Here is a 22,958-nt window from a genome sequence, read left to right as displayed (position 1 = left end):
AAGGTGGATAAGTCACCTGGGCTGGATGGACTACACCTCAGGGTCCTAAAAGAGACAGCTGAGGAAATTGTGGAGGCATTGGCGATGATCTTTCAGGAATCACTGGAGACAGGAAAGGTCCCAGAGGACTGGAAGGTGGCTAATGTAACACCCCTGTTTAAGAAGGGAGGGAGGCAGAAGACGGGAAATTATAGGCCGGTTAGCCTGACTTCGGTCATTGGTAAGATTTTAGAGTCTGTCATTAAAGATGAGATCGCGAAGCACTTGGAAGTGCATGGTAAAATGGACTGAGTCAGCATGACTTTGTCAATGGGAGGTCGTGTCTGACAAATCTGTTAGTGTTCTTTGAGGAGGTAACATGCAAGTTAGACAAAGGAGAATCAGAGGATGTGATTTATTTAGATTTCCAGAAGGCCTTTGACAAGGTGCCGCAGAGGAGACTGTTAAATAGGTTAAGAGCCCATGGTGTTAAGGGTAAGATCCTGGCATGGATAGAGGATTGGCCGATTGGCAGAAGGCAGAGAGTGGGGATAAAGGGGTCTTTTTCAGAATGGCAGCCAGTAACTAGTGGTGTGCCTCAAGGGTCGGTGCTGGGACCACAACTTTTAAAAATATACTTTAATGATCTGGAAGAAGGAACTGAAGGCACTGTTGCTAAGTTTGCAGATGATACAAAGATCTGTAGAGGGACAGGTAGTATTGAGGAAGCAAGGGGACTGCAGAAGGATTTGGACAAGCTAGGAGAGTGGGCAATGAAGTGGCAAATGAAATACAATGTGGAAAAGTGTGAGGTTATGCACTTTGGAAGGAGGAATCTAGGCATAGGCTATTTTCTAAATGGGGAAATGCTTCAGAAAGCAGAAGCACAAAGGGACTTGGGAGTCCTTGTTCACGATTCTCTTAATGTGCAGGTTCAGTCGGCAGTTAAGAAGGCAAATGCAATGTTAGCATTCATGTCAAGAGGGCTAGAATACAAGACTAGGGATGTACTTCTGAGGCTGTATAAGACTCTGGTCAGACCCCATTTGGAGTATTGTGAGCAGTTTTGGGCCCCATATCTAAGGAAGGATGTGCTGGCCTTGGAAAGGGTCCAGAGGAGGTTCACAAGAATGATCCCTGGAATGAAGAACTTGTCGTATGAGGAACGTTTGAGGACTCTGGGTCTGTACTCGTTGGAGTTTAGAAGGATGAGGGGGGATCTTATTGAAACAAGATACTGCGAGGCCTGGATAGAATGGACGTGGAGAGGATGTTTCCACTTGTAGGAAAAACTAGAACCAGAGGACACCATCTCAGATTAAAGCGACGATCCTTTAAAACTGAGATGAGGAGGAGTTTCTTCAGCCAGAGGGTGGTGAATCTGTGGATAACTTTGCCGCAGAAGGCTGTGGAGGCCAATTCACTAAATGTCTTTAAGGCAGAGATAGATAGGTTCTTGATTAATAAGGGGATCATGGGTTATGGGGAGAAGGCAGGAGAATGGGAATGAGAAAAATATCAGCCATGATTGAATGGCGGAGCAGACTCGATGGGCCGAATGGCATAATTCTGCTCCTATGTCTTATGGTCTTATGCTTAATCAGCTCTGACCTCAAGTAAGAAAATGATAATGTTACTCTTTTGGACAAAGAACAAGTATTAATATCTGTAAAGAAACATTGTGGTCAAAGGAGAACTGAATCTAAAATATGTTTTAGAAGCACACTCTAGAATTTCAAATCCTGTTCATGGAATACCTGGTTCCATAGTTAAGCTTTAGCAACAAATCATCAACTAATTGAACATGTCATATTGTCAACAAAATCTTCAACGTTATCGATGAATTAGAATTGAAATGATAACCGTTTCTCCCTGATGGCAATGAAGTTTTCAGATTCTATTTAATCCTGTTCACAAGATAGGATCAGATAATGGGCGGCAGGGTGGCACAGTGGTGAGTACCACTGCCTCACAGCGCCAGGGACCTGGGTTCAATTCTGACCTCGGGTATCGGTGTGGTGTTTGCACATTCTCCGTGTCTGCGTGGGTTTCCTCCGGGTGCTCTGGTTTCCTCTCACAGTCCAAAGATGTGCAGGTTAGGTAGATTGGCTACGCTAAATTGACCCTTAGTGTCCAAAGTCATCGGTTGTGGCAAGGCTGAAACAACATAACGGGCTACAAAGCGAAGCTTAACAGTATCTCCGGCAGCAGCGCACCCCTCCCCGATGAACTCAATGCATTCTATGCTCGGTTCAAGCAGGAAACCATCAATCCGCTGGCGAGTGCCCCAGCAGCCCATAACACATCCATACCCACCATCACAGCTTCCAAAGTCAGATCGGCCTTCCTTAAAGTGAACCCTCGGAAGACGACGAGTCCAGACGGGATCCCTGGCCATGCACTCAGAGCCTGCACGGACCAGCTGGCAGATGTGTTCGCGGACATCTTTAACCTGTCCCTACCCCACTCCGAGGTCCCCACCTGCTTCAAGAAGACCACCATCACACCAAAACCAAATAAGAACCAGGCAACATGCCTCAATGACTACCATCCGGTGGCCCTGACAATAATGAAGTGCATCGAGAGGTTGGTCATGAGGCACATCAACTCCATACTGCCAGGATGCCTTGATCCACTGCAATTCGCATACTGCCGCAACCGGTCCACAGCAGATACCATCTCCCTGGCCCTACGCTCATCCCTCGATCTTCTCGACAATAATGGCTCCGACATCCGCCTTCAACACCATAATCCCAGCCAAGCTCATATCAAAGCTCCAAAACCTAGGACTTGGCTCCTCACTCTGCAACTGGATCCTCGACTTTCATAATAACAATCATAATAATAATAATCTTTATTGTCACAAGAAAACTTACATTAACACTGCAATTAAGTTACTGTGAAAAGCCCCCAGTCCTCACATTCCGGCCCCTGTTCGGGTACACAGAGGGAGAATTCAGAATTTCCAAATTACCTAATTGCATGTCTTGCAGGACTTGTGGGAGGAAACTGGAGCACCCGGAGGAAACCCACGCAGACACGGGGAGAACATGCAGAAACCGCACAGACAGTGACCCAAGCCGGGAATCGAACCTGGGACCCTGGCGCTGTGAAGGCATAGTGCTAACCACTATGCTACCATGCTACCCACAGACTACAGTCAGTAAGATTACAAAAACAACATCTTCTCCACGATAGTCCTCAATACCGGGGCCCCACAAGGCTGCATACTTAGCCCCCTACTCTCCTCCCTGTACACACACGATTGTGGCAAAATTTGGTTCCAACTCCATCTACAAGTTTGCCGATGATCCGATCATAGTGGACCGGATCTCGAATAACGACGAGTCAGAACACAGGAGGGAGATAGAGAACCTAGTGGAGTGGTGTAACGACAACAATCTCTCCCTCAATGCCAGCAAAACTAAAGAGCTGGTCATTGACTTCAGGAAGCAAAGTACTGTACACACCCCTGTCTGCATCAAAAGGGCCGAGGTGGAGATGGTTGACAGCTTCAAATTCCTAGGGGTACACATCTCCAAATGTCTGTCCTGGTCCACCCACGTCGACGCTACAACCAAGAAAGCACAACAGCTCCTTTACATCCTGAGGAAATTTGGTATGCCCACATGAACTCTTACCAGCTTTTACAGATGCACCATAGAAAGCATCCCATCAGGCTGCATCACAGCCTGGTATGGCAACTGCTCGGCCCAGGACCGCAAAAAACTTCAGAAAGTCGTGAACACAGCCCAGTCCATCACACGAACCTGCCTCCCATCCATTGACTCCATCTACACCTCCCACTGCCTGGGGAAAGCAGGCAGCATAATCAAAGGTCCCTCCCACCCGGTTTACTCACTCTTCCAACTTCTTCCAGATACAAAAGTCTGAGAACACGCACAAACAGATTCAAAAACAGCTTCTTCCCCACTGTCACCAGACTCCTAAATGACCCTCTTATGGACTGACCTGATTAATACTACACCCTGTATGCTTCGCCCGATGCCGGTGTCTATGTATTTACATTGTGTATCTTGCGTTGCCCTATTATGTATTTTCTTTTCTTTTCATGTACTAAATGATCTGTTTGAGCTGCTCGCAGAAAAATACCTTTCGCTATACCTCAGTACATGTGACAATAAACAAATCCAATCCAGTTCAATCCAAGTTGTGAAGGTTAGGCGACAGGGTTATGGTGGGGGATTGGGCCTAGGTAGGGTGTTCTTTCGGCAGGCTGGTCCACACCCAATGGGCAGAATGGCCACATTCTGTAGGGATTCTATGATTCTATTAATATGAAGATATACAAACTGCTTTACATGGCAAAGATATAATGACACTGAAGTATTTCCTGGGCAGTTCTGACATGTCTCCATTGACAGTTTGGCATCCTACTTATGGTGGGTAAAGGAATCTTTTTTATTTTCATGGTATCATTTATTCTTAAATTACAATAAAATTGATTTAGAAATCTAAACATCTCAGTTGATATCATCACAAGGATTCATGGCGATTGAACCAGATCAAATACAGAAGTACAGCCAGGGCCAATGTGAAATCAATGAAACCGTGTCGATGTGGCTCAGTTGATGAACTTTTTCTTCTGAGAAGGTTATGGATTCAAGTCATATGATTGGGGGGTAACGTTTGACTTCTTGGGAAAGAGTAAAATGGATAATGGTTGAAAGATTCCTCTTGTCTCTTCTTCATGGATAAGGCACTCAATCTGGTTGATTAGGTATACAAAGCACTCTTTATTTCTTTAAGAATTCATTTGGTTTGCATAAAATTAAATCGACAAACTTTCTGTTAGTACATTGGAAGTCCTTGGGACACTGAGGAGTGAAATCAAAAAAACTCCAAGGTAAACGTGACTCTAGATTTACAAATTGGAAGTCATTTCAACAAAAAGCTTTTTTAAAAGTAATTTTCACGAATGCTTCAAGGATCTCAGAAGGCCAAAATTCTTCTCACTAATCAGTCATACCGATCACATTCGTAAGGGAATCCTTATCTGGGTTTAGCCTTTTACTTAGTTTTATTGTTCTAATTCTCAACTGAGGCTTTCTGATTTATCCAAACAACTGTCTGTCACTTCGAACATAATTTGTTATCCAGGCATTGGTCATTACTTAAAATTCACCAATGTCCATCCAATTAATTAAATGCCTATGTGCATCTGGCATGTATGCCATTTCTTCAAAAGAATGCTTAGACTAACCTTGCTTTTGATACATTTTTATTACTAAATGTATTGTGGAACAATTATCTATTCATTACGAAGGCCTTATGAAAGTAGCTTTTGAAACAATATTAGCTTTGACCAGCAATTCTCATATTTCTATCTGAAACCAAGACTTTGGCTTTGTGGATATTCCATTTTCTGTCGAAGTACTGAATTTAAAAATTATACTGCATCAATTCTTAAAGGTCCAAAATAAATCAATGAAGCAATTCGTAAATCAATAAATCTGTAATCTAATAAATCTGTAATCTATCCCTGGTGAACCAGTTTTACATCACTTCCAATTTTGAAAATTGCTCATTTGCCAAGCATCATTTAACACGACCATAAGAAGCCAAAATATCCTCCAGGACTTGAATGTGTAATCTGATTGACTCTTCAGAGCTTCATTGAGAAGGAGCTTAAAACCAGAGCAATTTATTTATTCACAGGATGAGAACATCATTGGCAAAGTACTGTACGCACCCCTGTCAGCATCAACGGGGCCGAGGTGGAGATGGTTAGCAGTTTCAAATTCCTAGGGGTGCACATCTCCAAACATTTGTCCTGGACCACCCACGTCGACGCTACCACCAAGAAAGCACAACAGCGCCTATACTTCCTCAGGAAACTAAGGAAATTCGGCGTGTCCACATTAACCCTTACCAACTTTTACAGATGCACCATAGAAAGCATCCTATCGGGCTGCATCACAGCCTGGTATGGCAACTGCTCGGCCCAGGACCGCAAGAAACTTCAGAGAGTCGTGAACACCGCCCAGTCCATCACACGAACCTGCCTCCCATCCATTGACTCCATCTACACCTCCCGCTGCCTGGGGAAAGCGGGCAGCATAATCAAAGACCCCTCCCACCCGGCTTACTCACTCTTCCAACTTCTTCCAGCGGGCAGGAGATACAGAAGTCTGAGAACACGCACGAACAGACTCAAAAACAGCTTCTTCCTGCTGTTACCAGACTCCTAATGACCCTCTTATGGACTGACCTCATTAACACTACACCCCTGTACGCATCACCCGATGCCGGTGTTTATGGAGTTACATTGTATACCTTGTGTTGCCCTATTATGTATTTTCTTTTATTTCCTTTTCTTCCCATGTATTTAATGATCTGTTGAGCTGCTCGCACAAAAATACTTTTCACTGTACCTCGGAACATGTGACAATAAACAAATCCAATCCAATCCAACACAAGGCCAACATTTATGGCCTTGAGAAAGGCTTGGTGAGAAACCTTCTTGAGTGCAACTGAGTGCCTTGCTAGGTCATTTCAGAATCACCCACAGTGCAGTGGGTCGTGAGGCACATGGACAGACCAGCAGATTTCCTTCCGAATGGGCATTTGTAAACCAGATGGGTTTTTACAAATTCCAAAATCTTCATGTTTGCCATTATTGATGCCAGCATTTATTCAGGTTTTATTTAATTAATTGAATTAAAATTCAGCTGCTCTTCTGGTCGGATTTGAATTCATGTCTCTAGATAATGAGAATTCAGCGAACCCAACCTTAAAAACGGACCCCCATGGTTCTGATTTTCAATCTGAAAGGGTGGCCTGGAATAGAAATCAGAGTTGTGGCCCCTGAACATGTGCAGAGAGTAAGAACGTGGGTTGGGTAAGGAGTCGGGTCGGGTAAGGAGGCAGATGGGGTAAGGAGGCAGACGGGGTGAGGAGACGGACGGGGTAAGGAGGCAGACGGGGTAAGGAGACGGACGGGGTAAGGAGGCGGACGGGGTAGGAAGGCGGGTTGGGTAAGGGGGGGACGGGGTAAGGAGGCGGGTTGGGTAAGGGGGCGGACGGGGTAAGGAGGCGGGTTGGGTAACGAAGCGGGTTGGGTAACGAGGCGGACGGGCTAAGGAGGCGGATGGGGTAAGGAGGCGGGTTGGGTAAGGAGGCGGATGGGGTAAGGAGGCGGACGGGGTAAGGAGGCGGACGGGGTAAGGAGGCGGACGGGGTAGGAAGGCGGGTTGGGTAAGGGGGCGGACGGGGTAAGGAGGCGGACGGGGTAAGGAGGTGGACGGGGTAGGAAGGCGGGTTGGGTAAGGGGGCGGACGGGGTAAGGAGGCGGACGGGGTAAGGGGGCGGACGGGGTAAGGAGGCAGACGGGGTAAGGGGGCGGGTTGTGTAAGGGGGCGGACGGGGTAAGGGGGCGGACGGGGTAAGGAGGCGGGCTGCGTGAAAGACCCGCCTCTCTGGTCTGGCAGGTTGATTAATTAAATAATTTTTAAAAATCCCTTCAGCTCTCACCCCTCATTCCCTTACCTCAGCACACTCCATGCCCCATCCATGACAACCCATGCAGCATCACATTCCCTACATGGCCCCCACCCCCCACCCCCACACTCCCAATGTCAACTCATCCTCCAATACCCACCCCATTCCCCATCATACCTACAGATGCCCTACCAACATCCTGTTGACCCTCCATAGCCCCCCTGCCAATTTAGTGTCACCCCCACTGATGCCCCCACCCATCATTCTTTGCTCTTCTCTTCACCGTGTCTGTTCACCTACTATTCTTTGAGATTTCTTTGACAGCTTTAATAATTCTAATGGGTATATGCACATTCTTCTGCACAATCATATCTATTTCTAACAATGCCAAAGGCTGTCTTACCTCTGACGAGTATGTGCAGGACCATCTCTAAAGTGGGCCCCTGACAAATCCATCAAGTCCAGCCCACCTGGTCTCTGCTACCCGAGGTTTCACACACCTGACCTACCAAATTGCCTCATCAGTGGAGACAGCTGGGGAGTTAAGTGGCCAGCGCCCTCTGAGAATCACGCATGGGAGATTCCCAGTCTGCTCCTGCAAAAGTAGGAAGTGCCATGTTTGGAGGTGGGATTTATGATTTCCAGACTCATCGGCCATTTTCACCAGGAGATGGGGCGGTTCGACCGTATGGCAGAAATCTGGGCTATTAAATGATAATTTCTTGCTGTGTGTAGGATGGTTTCTACATTAGCCCACGTGAGAAGGGTTACTGCATTTTAATAATAACAATAATTGTTATTATTTTCACAAGTAGGCTCACATTAACACTGCAATGAAGTCACTGTGAAAGCCCCCTCGTCGCCACACTCCTGCACCTGTTCGGGTACATGGAGGGAGAATTTAGAATGTCCAATTCACCTAATATTTGAGGTGGTTGACAGACTATGCAATGCTGAAAGATGTGATGAGATATTCTGTTACTCAGTATCTCTGAACCTAGATCCAGGACTGAACGTTGGATCGTGATCAACGACACGTTTTCCTGACATCCAATAACCGACAACTCCTCTAATGCAACAAATAACAGAACAGATTATGTGGATCTACAAGACATTGTGTTCATAACGTAAGCAGCAAATGCTCTGCCTTTCCCCAGGCTTGCTTCATATCACTAATGTAATTTTCTTACATATCCAGTAGAAGCTGATAATATGTTTGGATTTTCCCAATGACTTCTTAAACTTTCATTATCTACCGAATGATTTTATAAGACATTGTAAGCATACCATGTCTTTCAGGTCACTCCACTTAAAACAAGTGAATTACAAGCTATGTAGCTTAAACAAGTGCACCAATTTCAAACATTTATTAACAGAAGATCAGTGAAAACTGCTGTGAAGCGAAAATTCAGTTCACAGCAGAAAACCTCTGGTCATGGTATTAAGTACGGGAGGCTCTCCCTCCACATTAAACACATCACTCTGAAAGCTGTCACTAGGATAGACACGACTGAGAACCGTGGCAACTACCAACTTAATTGCTCATGTGCTGCCCAATTTCAGCTCAGAGACCATTCATTTTCTTTTCTTCCTGCCTGCTCCTCTGCTGAAGGAGTTGACGCAATGTCATTCTTTGGAGGTAGGAATTAATCTCAGCTGGCACCAGCTGGGCATTTTCACAATGTCCTCCTGTTATACATTAAGGGCGGGAGAATCACCGGGGGGGCGGGGGCGGCGTGAATCCTGTTCCGACGCTGGCTCCCGAATTCACCGGCGCCGGTTTTCGGGCGGGGGCGGGGTTCATGCCCCACCAGTCGATGGGCCGAGCAGCCACTCGTTTTCGGCCAGGGACGCCGGCGTGAAATGGACATGTTCCCACATGGCGGGACCTGGCTGGGAGGCCGTCTACTGGAGTCCTTGGGGGTGCACTGGGGGATCCGGCCCCGGGGAGGGGGGGGGCCCCACGGTGGCCTGGTCTGAGATCGGGGCCTACCGATTTGCGGGCGGGCCTGTGCCGTGGGGGCACTCTTTCCCTCTGTGCCGGCCTCTGTAGAGCTCCGCAATGGCCGGCGCGGAGAGGAAACCCCTTGCGCATGCGCCAGCACACGGCAGCGGTCCTGCGCATGTGCCAGAACACACCGGCGGTTCTGCGCATGCACGGGACCATGGCGGCCCTTCGGTGCCGGTTGGCACGGCACCAACCCCTCCGCCGCCGGCCTAGCCCCCAGAAAGGGCGGAGGGTGGCGTCGGGCCATCGTGCCAAGTGCGCGAGAATCTGAAAATCTTAAATACTGAATACGTGGACTTGGGTAACACCTGTTACATGCAATAATACCCACTTTGTATTGTTGGTCAAGGTGAATTCCTGTGCCAGGAGTCCTGACATTGCACTCTTACCAGTCCCTTGCTAAGTACCCATTATTAATGTCTTAGTCTGGATAGAGAGCACTGGGCGGCATCACAGCTAAATCTAATAATTTGCCAACGACTTTCGTAGCAGCAGCCTACAGCAGGGTTACACGGTAGTGATCTCAAGTGTTATCTAATCCAGTGGCCCCAACCTTTTACAAATCATGGCACACATCTACACTACAATATACTCTATTTGGAGATGCCAGCATTGGATTGGGGTGAGCACAGTAAGAGGTCTTACAACACCAGATTAAAGTCCAACAGGTTTATTTGTAATCACCAGCTCCTTCATCAGATGAATCCCGTTGAACTTTAACCTGGTGTTATAAGACTTCTTACTAGACTATTTTGAAGCACACCTCCTATTTTCTCTGCTTTCCTCCCTTATTTGAAACTTTGTTTTTTTACCTCTCCCTGTCTCTCTCACTTCCACCAGAGTTTTGGGGTCCTTTTTGAGTTTTTCATTTTTGTGCTGGCGTATGGGGAACTTTGTCTTCAGCTCCAACTCCCGTTGGTCATGCACATGGGCCTGACCAACATAAAACATCTGAACAGCGTCTGCCGCCCTTTCCCAGCCTGCGCAGGCACGGGGTGTCCAAGATGCACCGGGTCTCAGAGCTGAAGACGAAGGTTAGGTTTCGTGTAAGAACACAAACTTTGAATAATTTTGAATCTTTTTTTGCCCTACACTTGGCAGGTCTTCATGGCACACCAGTGTGTGGTGACACACTTGTGTGGAACCACTGCTCTAATCAACATGCAAGTGCCATGGTCAACCTATAGTGGATCAACATAGCTAAGACCAACACAGCGCCTGGTAAGTTCAGCTAATCACCTAGAGGTTAGGTCTGAGGTGATTCTGGTCTAATTACTGCGCTTAAACCATGTGAGACACAGGGCGGTTATTGGTCACTCACATCGAGAACAAATAAAAAAATCATAATTGCAATTTCGATTAAGAAATCTAACACCACTTGCTTTGTTGCAGTATTAACCAGCCCTCTGAAAAACAGGTTTGAATAAAAGGCATGTTACGACAGGGAGCCTGAAAATGTAAAATGTTAAAATTACCTGTTGTGAAATCAAGCTGGAAAATACAAAAACTGCAAATTAATAATGCAAGAAAATAATGTGACAAAGTTGCACAGAAAATGGTGTGTTTGCTTTTGAAGTATTCACAGAGGCAAATGCTGCTACTGTCCTCCAAAGAATAACTGCCTTGTTATATTTGACACTGCAACATAATGAAGGACAAAACCGGTACCAACATTTTCATGTCTGGATCTTTTATTGCACTGTGTGGTATGCATGAAGTTATTTGCAGAGACAGAAAGAATAATCTCCATTTTGATCCTCCAACTCAATGTCGGTTGTGTCCCATGTTTGTCTTCTGAAGAGGTTGGTGCGGTTTTTTGCTGTGGCGCGTTGGAACTGTCGATCGATGAATCGAGCGCCATATCCCGTTCAAGGGCATCTTTCAGTATCTGTATATGTCTGTTACGCTCCTCCTCATCTGAGCAGATCCTGTGTATCCGGAGGGCTTATCCATAGGGGATGGCTTCCTTAATGTGTTTAGGGTGGAAGCTGGAGAAGTGGAGCATTGTGAGGTTATCCGTGGGCTTGCGGTAAAACAAAGTGCTGAGATGACCGTCTTTGATGGAGACGAGTGTGTCCAAGAATGCAACTGATTTTGGAGAGTAGTCCATGGTGAGTCTGATGGTGGGATGGAACTTATTGATGTCATCGTGTAGTCATTTCAGTGATTCTTCGCCGTGTGACCAAAGGAAAAAAATGTCATTGATGTATCTGGTGTATAACATCGGTTGAAGGTCCTGTGCGATGAGGAGGTCTTGTTCAAACTTGTGCATGAAGATGCTGGCATATTGAGGGGCGAATTTGGTCCCCATGGCTGTTCCGTGCGTCTGGATGAATAACTTGTTGTCGAAGGTGAAAACGTTGTGATCCAGAATGAAGCGGATGAGTTGCAGAATTGCGCCTGGAGATTGGCAGTTGTCGGCGTTGAGTACTGAGGCTGTTGCAGTAATGCCATCGTCCTGAGGGATGCTGGTGTAGAGTGCCGAGATGTCCATTGTGACGAGGAATGTTCCTAGTTCAACTGGTCCATGGGTGCAGAGTTTCTGTACGAAGTCCGTCGTGTTGCAACAGAAGCTGGGTGTACCTTGTATAATGGTTTCAAGATGCCCTCAATGCAGCCAGAGAGGTTCTCGCACAGGGTCCCATTGCCTGAAACGATAGGACGGCCTGGTGTGTTGGCCTTGTGTATTTTTGGGAGGCAGTAGAGATCTCCAATGCGGGGAGTACGTGGGATGAGAGCACGTAGGGTGCTCTGAAGGTCTGGATCCAAGGTCTTAATCAGTCTGTTGAGTTGGCGGATGTGTTCCTTGGTCAGATCTGCGGGTAACTGTCTGTAGTGTTCCTGGTTGTTGAGTTGTCGGTAAGTTGAATGAGTTGAACGGAGTTGAACGGTAAGCGTTCTCCAAGGCGGCCTTCAGGACGCGCGACAACGCAGAATCGCCGAGCAGAAACCTATAGCCAAGTTCCGCACACATGAGTCCGGCCTCAACCGTGACATGGGATTCATGTCGCATTACATTCACCCCCCACCATCTGGCCTGGGCTTGCAAAATACTACCAACTGTCCTGGCTTGAGACAATTCACACCTCTTTAACCTGGGGTTACCCCTATCTCTGGATATGTAAACACTTAATTAACTGCAAATGCTCGCATTCTAAGCATTGTCTTGCATCTTTGAATTTGTCTATATATATGTTTCTGGAACATACCTCTTCATTCACCTGAGGAAGGAGCAGCGCTCCGAAAGCTAGTGTATAAACAAATATGTTGGACTTTAACCTGGTGTTGTAAGACTTTGTACTGTGCTCACCCCAGTCCAACGCCGGCATCTCCACATCATGGCAATCCTTCGATATGTTGGGAGCCACTTTCAAACCTTCATCTCACCAGCTATTGAGTAAATATACCCTGTTAGCAAAGCACATTTCATCCACTTGGCATGCAAAGACACGGGGCGGGATTCTCCGTCCCGCCAGACTTGTTTTCCGGTGCAGCGCACCCCTGCCAACAGCGGGATCCTCTGTCCCAGCAGCCGGCCAATGGGGTTTCCCATTGTGACAACCCGCACTCCGTCGGGAAATCCATAAGCGTTGAGCGCGCTGCCGCAAAGCGGATGATCCCGCCGACCGAGATCCCCCCTCATTCTTCTAAATTCCAACGAGTACAGTCCCAGTCTACTCAACCTCTCCTCATAATCCAATTCCTTCAGCTCTGGGATTAACCTAGTGAATCTCCTCTGCACACCCTCCAGTGCCAGTACGTCCTTTCTCAAGTAAGGAGACCAAAACTGAACACACTACTCCAGGTGTGGCCTCACTAACACCTTATACAATTGCAGCAGAACCTCCCTAGTCTTAAACTCCATCCCTCTAGCAATGAAGGACATAATTCCATTTGCCTTCTTAATCACCTGTTGCACCTGTAAAAAAAACTTTTTACGACTCATGCACTAGCACACCCGGGTCTCTCTGCACAGCAGCATGTTTTAAATTTTATCATTTAAATAATAATCCCTTTTGCTGTTATTCCTACCAAAATGGATAACCTCACATTTGTCAACATTGTATTCCATCTGCCAGACCCTAGCCCGTTCACTTAGCCTATCCAAATCCCTCTGCAGACTTCCAGTATCCTCTGCACTTTTTGCTTTACCACTTATCTTAGTGTCGTCTGAAAACTTGGACACATTGCCCTTGGTCCCCAACTCTAAATCATCTATGTAAATTGTGAACAGTTGTGGGCCCAATACTGATCCCTGAGGGACACCACTAGCTACTGATTGCCAACCAGAGAAACACCCATTAATCCCCACTCTTTGCTTTCTATTAATTAACCAATCAAGCACCAGTATTGACACAAAATGATTCTAAAACCTTGTGTTGTTCTTCACTTTACTGTTTAAATAAAAAGATGTTTGGTGAGACAGAGACACTTTCTGACTGGTTTGGATTTTGGTCGATTAGATCGGAATTAGATTCAGGTGAAGATCTTGATCCCTGAAGTGGCTGAAGGTCACTGAAGGGCGAGGATTTGCAACAGGTTCACGAAGTGCAGTCAGAATAGTCACCATAGAAACAACCTCACCTTCACTGCCAGAAAACAGCTCTGCAAAATCACATCTTCTCCAGAAGTCACTGTAATCGGCAGACTGCGAAAGTAATTAAAACTTTCTTCCGCATGGTAGTAGGAATGAAAAAGTGCCCAGATTAACTTTTGAGCTGGCATTAGCTTATATTCTCAGACTGAAATATTTTAAGAATGTGGGCTGGATACATTTATCATTTGATGTCCCTGCTTCTGCTTTTGTGGTTAATGGCTTCCATATTGGTGAAAGTTTTTACACTGGAAAAACAATTACATCAAGCAAAGAAAATATGGCACAGCCATGTCCCCAACAGGAGAGCGAATGAGATGTCCCTGTCAGTGATAATGAACATTTTACCACCATCATGCCAGCAAATAAATAGGCTAACTATAATATATAGTTAACATCTGCTATATGTTACACTTCTGGTAACACGTTCCTGTTGCATATTTTCCCTGTAACATTTTTTCTGTTTTTGCTATTTCCATTACAGTTGTTCAGAATGTTTCTCCATTCTTCCAGGCCCTCAATTTCCGTATAGAACCGTAGAATACCTACAGTGCAGAAGGAGGCCAATCGGCCCATCGAGTCTGCACTGATCCTCTAAAAGAGCACCCTAGCTAGGCCCACTCCCCTATCCCCGTAACCGCTCCTAACCAGCACATCTTTGAACACTCTTTCCAAGAGCTGGTGCAGCCTCGATGGGCCGAATGGCCTCCTTCTGCAAGGTTAATTCCATGAGTCTATGATATCATAGGCACACATTCGCCAGCTATTAGCCCACAGCAATAAAATAAGAACATCTTTTTTTTTAAACAATTTGGAGCACCCAATTATTATTTTTTTCCAATTAAGGGGCAATTTAGCATGGCCAATCCACCTAACCTGCACATCTTTCGATTGTGGGAGGAAACTGGAGCACCCGGAGGAAACCCACACCGACATGGGGAGAATATGCAAACTCCACACAAACAGTCACCCAAGGCCGGATTTGAACCCGGGTACCAGGTGCAGTGAGGCAGCAGTGCCAACCCCTTTGCCTCCCCATATGGGCTCATTTGACCCCTCATCATTTTCCCAAGGATTCAAGTAGTCAATCCACATCACCAAAACAGATTAATCATTCATTTCCCTCCTTGCCGTGCGTGCAAAGCCTTGCTAAATAAATAAATAAGATATGTTTGTGTAGCAGCTTTCACAACAACCCAGAAAGCACTTTACCGCCAACAAAGTACTTTTGAAGTTTAGTCACTGTTTTAATGTAGCAAACGTGGCAGCCAATTTTCACAATGTGACAACAATCACATCATCTGTTTTAAGTGTTAGTTGAGTGATAACTATTGGCTCAGGATACCCTGGAAGCAACCCTCTCTCCCCAGGCATTGGAACCCTCTCCCTCAGTTTCCAAAACTGCTACAAGCCGCCAGGACAACCCCCAACCTAGTATCCAATCCCAACTTGATTATTTACTCCTTACTCTGATCTCCCATGTTCACCTTTTTTAAGAAGAAAGATAAAGACAGCATCCATAAAAAATAATCAAGGTCACTGATTTGAAGTTGTTATTAAAAAAATATGGAATTGTCAAAATCAATAATCAGTAAAGCGTTCAGTAAAAATCCCAGAGTACCGTTATATAAAACCAATGGGCACGATTCAGTGGACTAGTTTCGCTCGAGCGAGAACGCGATCCCTCCCTCCTGCACCATCTCTCAAGCCATGCATTCAACCTGTCAGTCCTGTCATTCCTACTCTGACTAGCACATGGCACTGGTAGCAATCCCGAGATTACTACCTTTGAGGCCCTACCTTTTAGTTTACCTCCTAACTCCCTAAATTCAGCATGTAGGACCTCTTCCCGTTTTATTACTTATATCGTTGGTGCCTATATGCACCACAACAGCAGGCTGTTCACCCGCCACCTTTAGAATGTCCTGTAGCGGCTCACAGACATCCAGGACCCTTGCACCCGGGAGGCAACAGACCTTCCTGGAGTCTCGTTTGCGTCCGCAGAAACAGTAACTTGAAGCATATACAAAATAAACTCACGGAAAGAACGAGCCAGACCTTTCCAGAGTGGAATATTAAAAATAAACTGGAAATCTGAAATTTTAAAAACAGGGGCGAAATTCTCCGGTATCGGCACGATGTCCGCCGACCGTCGCCCAAAATGGCGCAAATCAGTCGGGCATCACGCCGCCCCAAAGGTGCGGAATCCTCCGTATCTTTTGGGGCCGAGCCCCAACCTTAAGGGGCTAGGCCCGCGCCGGACTCATTTCCGCCCCGCCAGCTGGCGGAAAAGGCCTTTGGTGCCCCGCCAGCTGGCGCGGAAATGACACCTCCGGGCGGCGCATGCGCGGGAGCATTAGCGGCCGCTCACGGCATCCCCGCGCATGCGCTGTGGAGGGAGTCTCTTCCGCCTCCGCCATGGTGGAGACCGTGGCGAAGGCGGAAGGAAAAGAATGCCCCCACGGCACAGACCCGCCCGCGGATCGCTGGGCCCCGATCGTGGGCCAGGCCACCGTGGGGGCACCCCCCCCCTTGGCCAGATCGCCCCGCGCCCCCCCCCCCCCAGGACCCCGGAGCCCGCCCGCGCCGCCTTGTCCCGCCGATAAGGTAGGTGGTTTAATCTACGCCGGCGGGACAGGCATTTTGCAGTGGGACTTCGGCCCATCCGGACCGGAGAATCGCCGGGGGGGGGGGGGGGGGGGAGGCCCGCCAACTGGCGCAGCGCGATTCCCGCCCCTGCCGAATATCTGGTGCCGGAGAATTCGGCAACCGGCGGGGGCGGGATTCACGCCAACCCCCGGCGATTCTCCGACCCGGCGGGGGGTCGGAGAATCTCGCCCATGAAGTTGCTGGAAATACTGATCACCAACATCTACAGAGAGAGAAATAGTTAGTGTTTCTGGATGTTGACCGTTCATCAGTTATATTTGTTGTTGGTTTGAAGCAAGTCAAATGGTGGAAAAAGAAGATCTCCGGCAGAGTGCGACAGAGGGAGGATTAAATGAAAAACATGGTGGTTTTGACAGACCGAAGGGAGTGGTGATGGGACAAATGAAGAAATAAAAGATGTGTCTGGATGAGGTGTGAAAGGCGGACCGATGAACAGCTGATGTATAAAAGCGAAGATTGGAGAGACATAAGAGGAAAGGGAGAGGAAGAAAAGTGGGGACACAGATCTGAAATTGTTGAACTCAAATGTTGGAAGGCAGTGAACAGCCTAAACAATAGACGACATGTTGTTGCTTTCAGCTTATGTTGAGCTTCAGTGGGACTGAGCAGGAAGGCAAGTGCAGAGGGGCTAGGAGGAGAATTAAAATGAACCAGAACAACTTGTGGTTGCACATGTGGGCTTAAGAATGGTGTTCTGCAATTCTTCAATAAAAATTTGGAATTAATGTCTAATTGATGACCATGAAACGATTGCCTTGAAAACCCACCTGGGATACTAGTATCTGTTAAGGAAGGAAATCCTTCCCCAGTCTGGCCTACATGTTTGACTCCAGATCCATAGAAATATGGGGCGTCATTCTCCGACCCCCCGCCGGGTCGGAGAATGGCCGTTGGCCGCCATGAATCCCGCCCCCGCCCCCGCCGAAGTCTCCGGTACCGGAGATTGGGCGGGGGCGGGAATCGGGCCGCGCCGGTTGGCGGGAACCCCCGCTGGATTCTCCGGCCCGGATGGGCCGAAGTCCCGCCCAGAAATTGCCTGTCCCGCCGGCGTAAATCAAACCTGGTATTTACCGGCGGGACCAGGCGGCGTGGGCGGGCTCCGGGGTCCTGGGGGGGGGCGCGGGGCGATCTGACCCCGGGGGGTGCCCCCAAGGTGGCCTGGCCCGCGATCGGGGCCCACCGATCCGCGGGCGGGCCTGTGCCGTGGGGGAACTCTTTCCCTTCCGTCTGCGCTACGGCCTCCACCATGGCGGAGGCGGAAGAGACTCTCCCCACTGCGCATGCGCGGGAAACTGACAGCGGCCGCTGACGCTCCCGCGCATGCGCCGCATTTCCGCGCCAGCTGGCGGGGCAACAAACGCCATTTCCGCCAGCTGGCGGGGCGGAAATCCCTCCGGCGTCGGCCTAGCCCCTTAATGTTGGGGCTAGCCCCTCAATGTTGGGGCTAGGCCGCCAAAGATGCGGAGCATTCCGCACCTTTGGGCCGGCGCAATGCCCGTCTGATTGGCGCCGTGTTTGGCGCCAGTCGGCGGACATCGCGCCGTTGGAGAATTTCGCCCATGGTTGACGGGCAGTTAGGGACACTCACGTCCCGTAAAATGAATTTTATAAAATGTAACATCCAGTCGTGAATGAGCAGAAATTTGACACAATTAAAGGCCGCACTTAATTCACTGTTTTATCTGTCTGGACAGTGAGGAGAGATGATGCCATGGAAAGGAGAGGAATTGTTCCAGTTAGGAAACACTTCCACAAGCTAAATAATGATAAAGATTGCAACACACTACTACAATATTGCTGAAAATATGAGATCAATCCATGTTTGTTAACCAAAGATATTCAGGGAACTGGGACAAAGTGGTAGCTCCTTTGATCTCATTGGATGGTGGAACAGGCTTGATGGAGCTAAATGACCCACTCCTGCTCGCATTGTTTTGAGTAGAGTAAGACAGATTGATAGGTGGAATGTACAAATAGAAAGCTAAGAACAAATGTCAACCTCAAATATTTTGATTGAATTCGATATGAATTTTTTAAAATTTAGAGTACCCAATTATTTATTTTTTTCCAATTAAGGGGCAATTTAGCGTGGCCAATCCACCTAACGTGCACATCTTTGGGTTGTGGGGGTGAAACCCATGCAGACACGGGGAGAATGTGCAAACTCCACACGGACAGTGACCCAGGGCCGGGATTCGAACCCGGGTCCTCAGCGTCGTAGTCCCAGTGCCAACCACTGTGCCTCCGTGCTGCCCCTAATTCGGTATGAATTAATAACAAAGACCAAAGCAATTAGCCCTTGATGGGTGATGCCATTCTCTGTCGAATAAACCAGTAACGGAGGGACAAAAAAAACCTTTCCTTGCAAAGACACTGGTGGGGGGGTTCTTGCACTCTGGGTTTTGGGTGGGGGGGATCGGCAGCAGGACTGGCAGCGGGAAGTCCCGCTGGATTCTCAAAAACAGTGTTTGTGCCGGCAGGATTTCCTGTTCCAATTGTTCCCGACCCCCCCACCAATGATGGGACAGACATCCGGACGTTGAACGTGGGATCCCAATTTGAGTGCATTGAAATATAATTATCAGGCCTTTAAACCCCGCCGACGTGAATCACGGCAGGTCTTCCACAGCATGCACCTGGCAAGCAGAACCTGCCAGAGGGATTCAGGTGAGTCCTTCACTCGGGGGAGGGGGTGGGGGTGTGAGGGTTATGCCTAGACACTGTCTCCTGGAGTGGGCAATGTGTTCATGGGGGGCTCTGTGGGGAGGAGAGAGTTTCTTGGGTAGGGAGTTGGGGTGGGGCGGATCATTGGGATAGAAACATACTCGATAGGTGCAGGGCTCCCTTTGATCCCCTTTGTCCTAAGTGTTATTTCTAACTGCTTCTTGAAAACATGCAACGTTTTGGTCTCAACTACTTCCTGTGGTAATGAAATCCATAGGCTGACCACTCTCTGGGTGAAGAAATTTCTCCTCATCTCAGTTCTAATTGGTCTATCCCGTATCCTCAGACTGTGACCCCTGGCTCTGGACACCCGCACCATCGGGAATATCCTTCCTGCATCTACCCTGTCCAGTCCTGTTAAGAATTTTCTAGGTTTCTATGAGATCCCCCCTCATTCTTCTGAACTCCAGCGGATGCAATCCTAATCGACTCAATCTCTCCTCATACGTCAGTCCCGCCATCCCAGGAGTCAGTCTGGAAAACCTTTGCTGCACTCCCTCTAGAGCGAGAACATCCTTCCTCAGAGAAGGAGACAAAGACTGCCCACAGAGTTAAAGAGCCTCAGCATTTTTTGAGGAAGAAACAAGGCAATTTTTGCAGTTTGCCTGACCAACATTTATCACGAAACAGACCATTTTGCTGTTGTCACATTGCAGTTTGTGGGAGCTGTGCAGTGTGTACATTTGACTGATGCATTTCCTACAGGTGAGCAGTGACTGTGAATCAGCTTACCTGTCTGTAAACTGATTTGGATAGACCTGAAGGTGCGAAAGGCACTGTACAAATGGAATGCATTGATTCATTCAGAAGATATTTAATTGAACAATGAGGGCTTTTTCCAGCAGCAGAAGATGTAGCAGATATTTAACGGGACACAACATCCGCATCAGCCTTGGCAGGTTGGAAGCTGACACTAGAAGGGTAGAATCATACGATCCTTACAGGAGGTCATTCGGCCAATCGAGTCCACACCGACCCTCTGAAAGAGCATCCTACCGTGGCCCCATCCCCATCCCTCCAATCCCATAATCCTACCTAACCTTTTTGTACACTAAAGAGCATCTTAGCATGGCCAGTCCACCTAACCTGCACATGTGTGGGAGGAAACCGGAGCACCCGGAGGAAACCCACGCAGACACGGGGAGAACGTGCAGACTCCACACAGACAGTCACCCAAGGCGGGAATTGAATCGGGTCCCTGGCACTGTGAGGCAGCAGTGCTAACCACTGTGCTGCCATGACAAAATGGTGACCAGATCAGTCAGATTGATACAAGCAGCTATCCTACAAATAAAGTTGATTCTTTGCCACATGTCGACCTTGGAAAGTGGTGGAACAGGGATGAATGGCAGGAAAATAGGGGGCGAGATTCTCTCAGCGCGGGGCCGGGTCGGAAAATCCCCGCGACCGGCGTGAATCGCGCCACACCGTCCCGACGCCGGCACCCGATTCTCCGCAGAGCAGAGAATTGCCGCCAATGCCGCCGGCATGGTTAGCGCGGCGCCGGTCGGGGGCCGCTCTACGCCTGCTCTCAGCCGATGGGAACTCGGCGTGGAAGGGTCGGGGGGGGTCAGCCTGTGGGTGGGGGAGGGGGGTCCGATCCCGGGGGGGGGGGGGGGCCCTCCGGTGTGGCCTGGCCTGCGATCGGGCCCACCAATCGGCAGGCTGGCCTCTCTGGCTGGGGGCCCCCTCTCTTCCACGCCGGCCCTTGTAGCCTTGCACCATGTTGTGTCGGGGCCGGAACGTTGAAGGGCGCCACTGCGCATACGTGTGTTTACGCCAGCGCCACTGAGCATGCATATTTAGGGCAGCACGGTAGCATTGTGGATAGCATAATTGCTTCACCAATCCAGGGTCCCAGGTTTGATTCCTGGCTTGGGTCACTGTCTGTGCGGAGTCTGCATGTTCTCCCCGTGTGTGTGTGGGTTTCCTCCGGGTGCTCCGGTTTCCTCCCACAGTCCAAAGATGTGCAGGTTACGTGGATTGGCCATGATAAATTGCCCTTAGTGTCCAAAATTGCCCTTAGTGTTGGATGGGGTTACTGGGTTATGGGGATAGGGTGGAGGTGTTGATCTAGGGTGGGGTGCTCTTTCTAAGAGCCAGTGCAGACTCGATGGGCCGAATGGCCTCCTTCTGCACTGACAATTCTATGATATTGACGCCGGGATCAGCAGCTTGAGCAGCGTGAACCACTCCAGCGCTGTGCTGGCCCCCCGTAGATGCCAGAATTGCTGATCCTGAGGCCGTGTTGACGTCGTCGAGAAATACCGTAAACACTTAGCCTCAAGATCACAGTATCCCGCCCCTGGTTCCTCGGCTACAACCCTACTCCCACTGCTACTTGCGCGTGCCAGGCAGTGAATGAGTTGCCAGAACCGCTGCTGGGTATGGATGAAACCATTGGGTTTTTGCACTGAGGCAGCAGTGACTCATTGTTTCATTGTCTCTTATTGTTTTGTAATTTTGAGTACCCAATTCATTTTTTCCAATTGAGGGGCAATCTAGCGTGACCAATCCACCCACCCTGCACATGTTTGGGTTGTGGGGGCGAAACCCACGCAGACACGGGGAGAATGTGCAAACTCCACACGGACAGTGACCCAGAGCCGGGATGGAATCTGGGACCTCGGCGCCGTGAGGCAGCAGTGCTAACCACTGCGCCACGTACTGCCCTGTTTAAGTTTATCTTGTTCTCTGCCGATCTTCCACATCAGGAGACTCTCAGGAGAGAATCCAGACCTTTGACTTCCAAAATAATGAAACAAAAAATTTAAAGGGTCACGCTTGAAATGTTCGCCATCCAGCATCTTTCCGATGCTAATCAGCCTCCTGAGATTATCAAGTTTTTTTCTGTTTAGTATTCAGATTGGCAACATTTGCAGTTTCTTAATCTTTCCTGTTATCCGTTTTATACAGAATAACAGTTAAACTCACTAATATCAAAATGTTCTTTCATGCTGCTGATAGGCTCCAAGTAATTATCATGTGGTCAATTAATAAACAATCAAGAAATCTGGCCTCACTCCTTTCACTAAATATTACCGACCACATCATCAATAGTAAGTTTAAGGCTGAAGTTACAACGAGAGTCTGAGAGGACAAGAAACCATAAAAGCAAAGTTGAATTGTTCAGTAGCCAAGCCAAAACATGGAACCTATTAAATGTGATAAATTATTAATTATACATGTTTTAAGCTGCATTCTACAAAGAAAACCCAAGTGATAATGGTCTTCTTAAGTAAGAAAGAAAGATTTGCATTTCAAAAACATTTATTGCCATCACGGGGCACCCCAAAGCAACGTACTGCCAGTAGAGAGCCCAATACCATCCAATTCACGAGAAAGACATTGTTCAGTGGGCCTTCGCATCTCGTCTGCCCTCCAGTTGACAGCCCCCATTAACTTCAGTCCCTTGACTTCTTTGTTGTGAAAATCCAGGCCACATAGTCAATGCTGGTGCAATGTTCAATTGTTCTGTGTTTGACTATGTGAGTCTGTTTGCTATTGATAGGCACTGTATTT

The 22,958-nt window shown here is 48.1% G+C and overlaps 1 long non-coding RNA gene across 1 annotated transcript in view; it reads left to right on the top strand.

The window, feature by feature from the left end:
* Positions 1-10,547: 10,547 nt before the first annotated feature.
* LOC140425834 (uncharacterized) overlaps positions 10,548-22,958 on the top strand; it is a 55,692-nt gene continuing 43,281 nt past the window's right edge. The window contains exon 1 of the long non-coding RNA XR_011948039.1: positions 10,548-10,669. This is a non-coding gene — a long non-coding RNA (uncharacterized lncRNA). The remainder of the gene's footprint in view (positions 10,670-22,958) is intronic.

The sequence above is a fragment of the Scyliorhinus torazame genome, chromosome 6 (genome assembly GCF_047496885.1).
Source record: "Scyliorhinus torazame isolate Kashiwa2021f chromosome 6, sScyTor2.1, whole genome shotgun sequence".
Taxonomy (NCBI): domain Eukaryota; kingdom Metazoa; phylum Chordata; class Chondrichthyes; order Carcharhiniformes; family Scyliorhinidae; genus Scyliorhinus; species Scyliorhinus torazame.
Note: the sequence above shows the minus strand (reverse complement) of the source record. Positions and strands in the feature narration are given on the sequence as shown.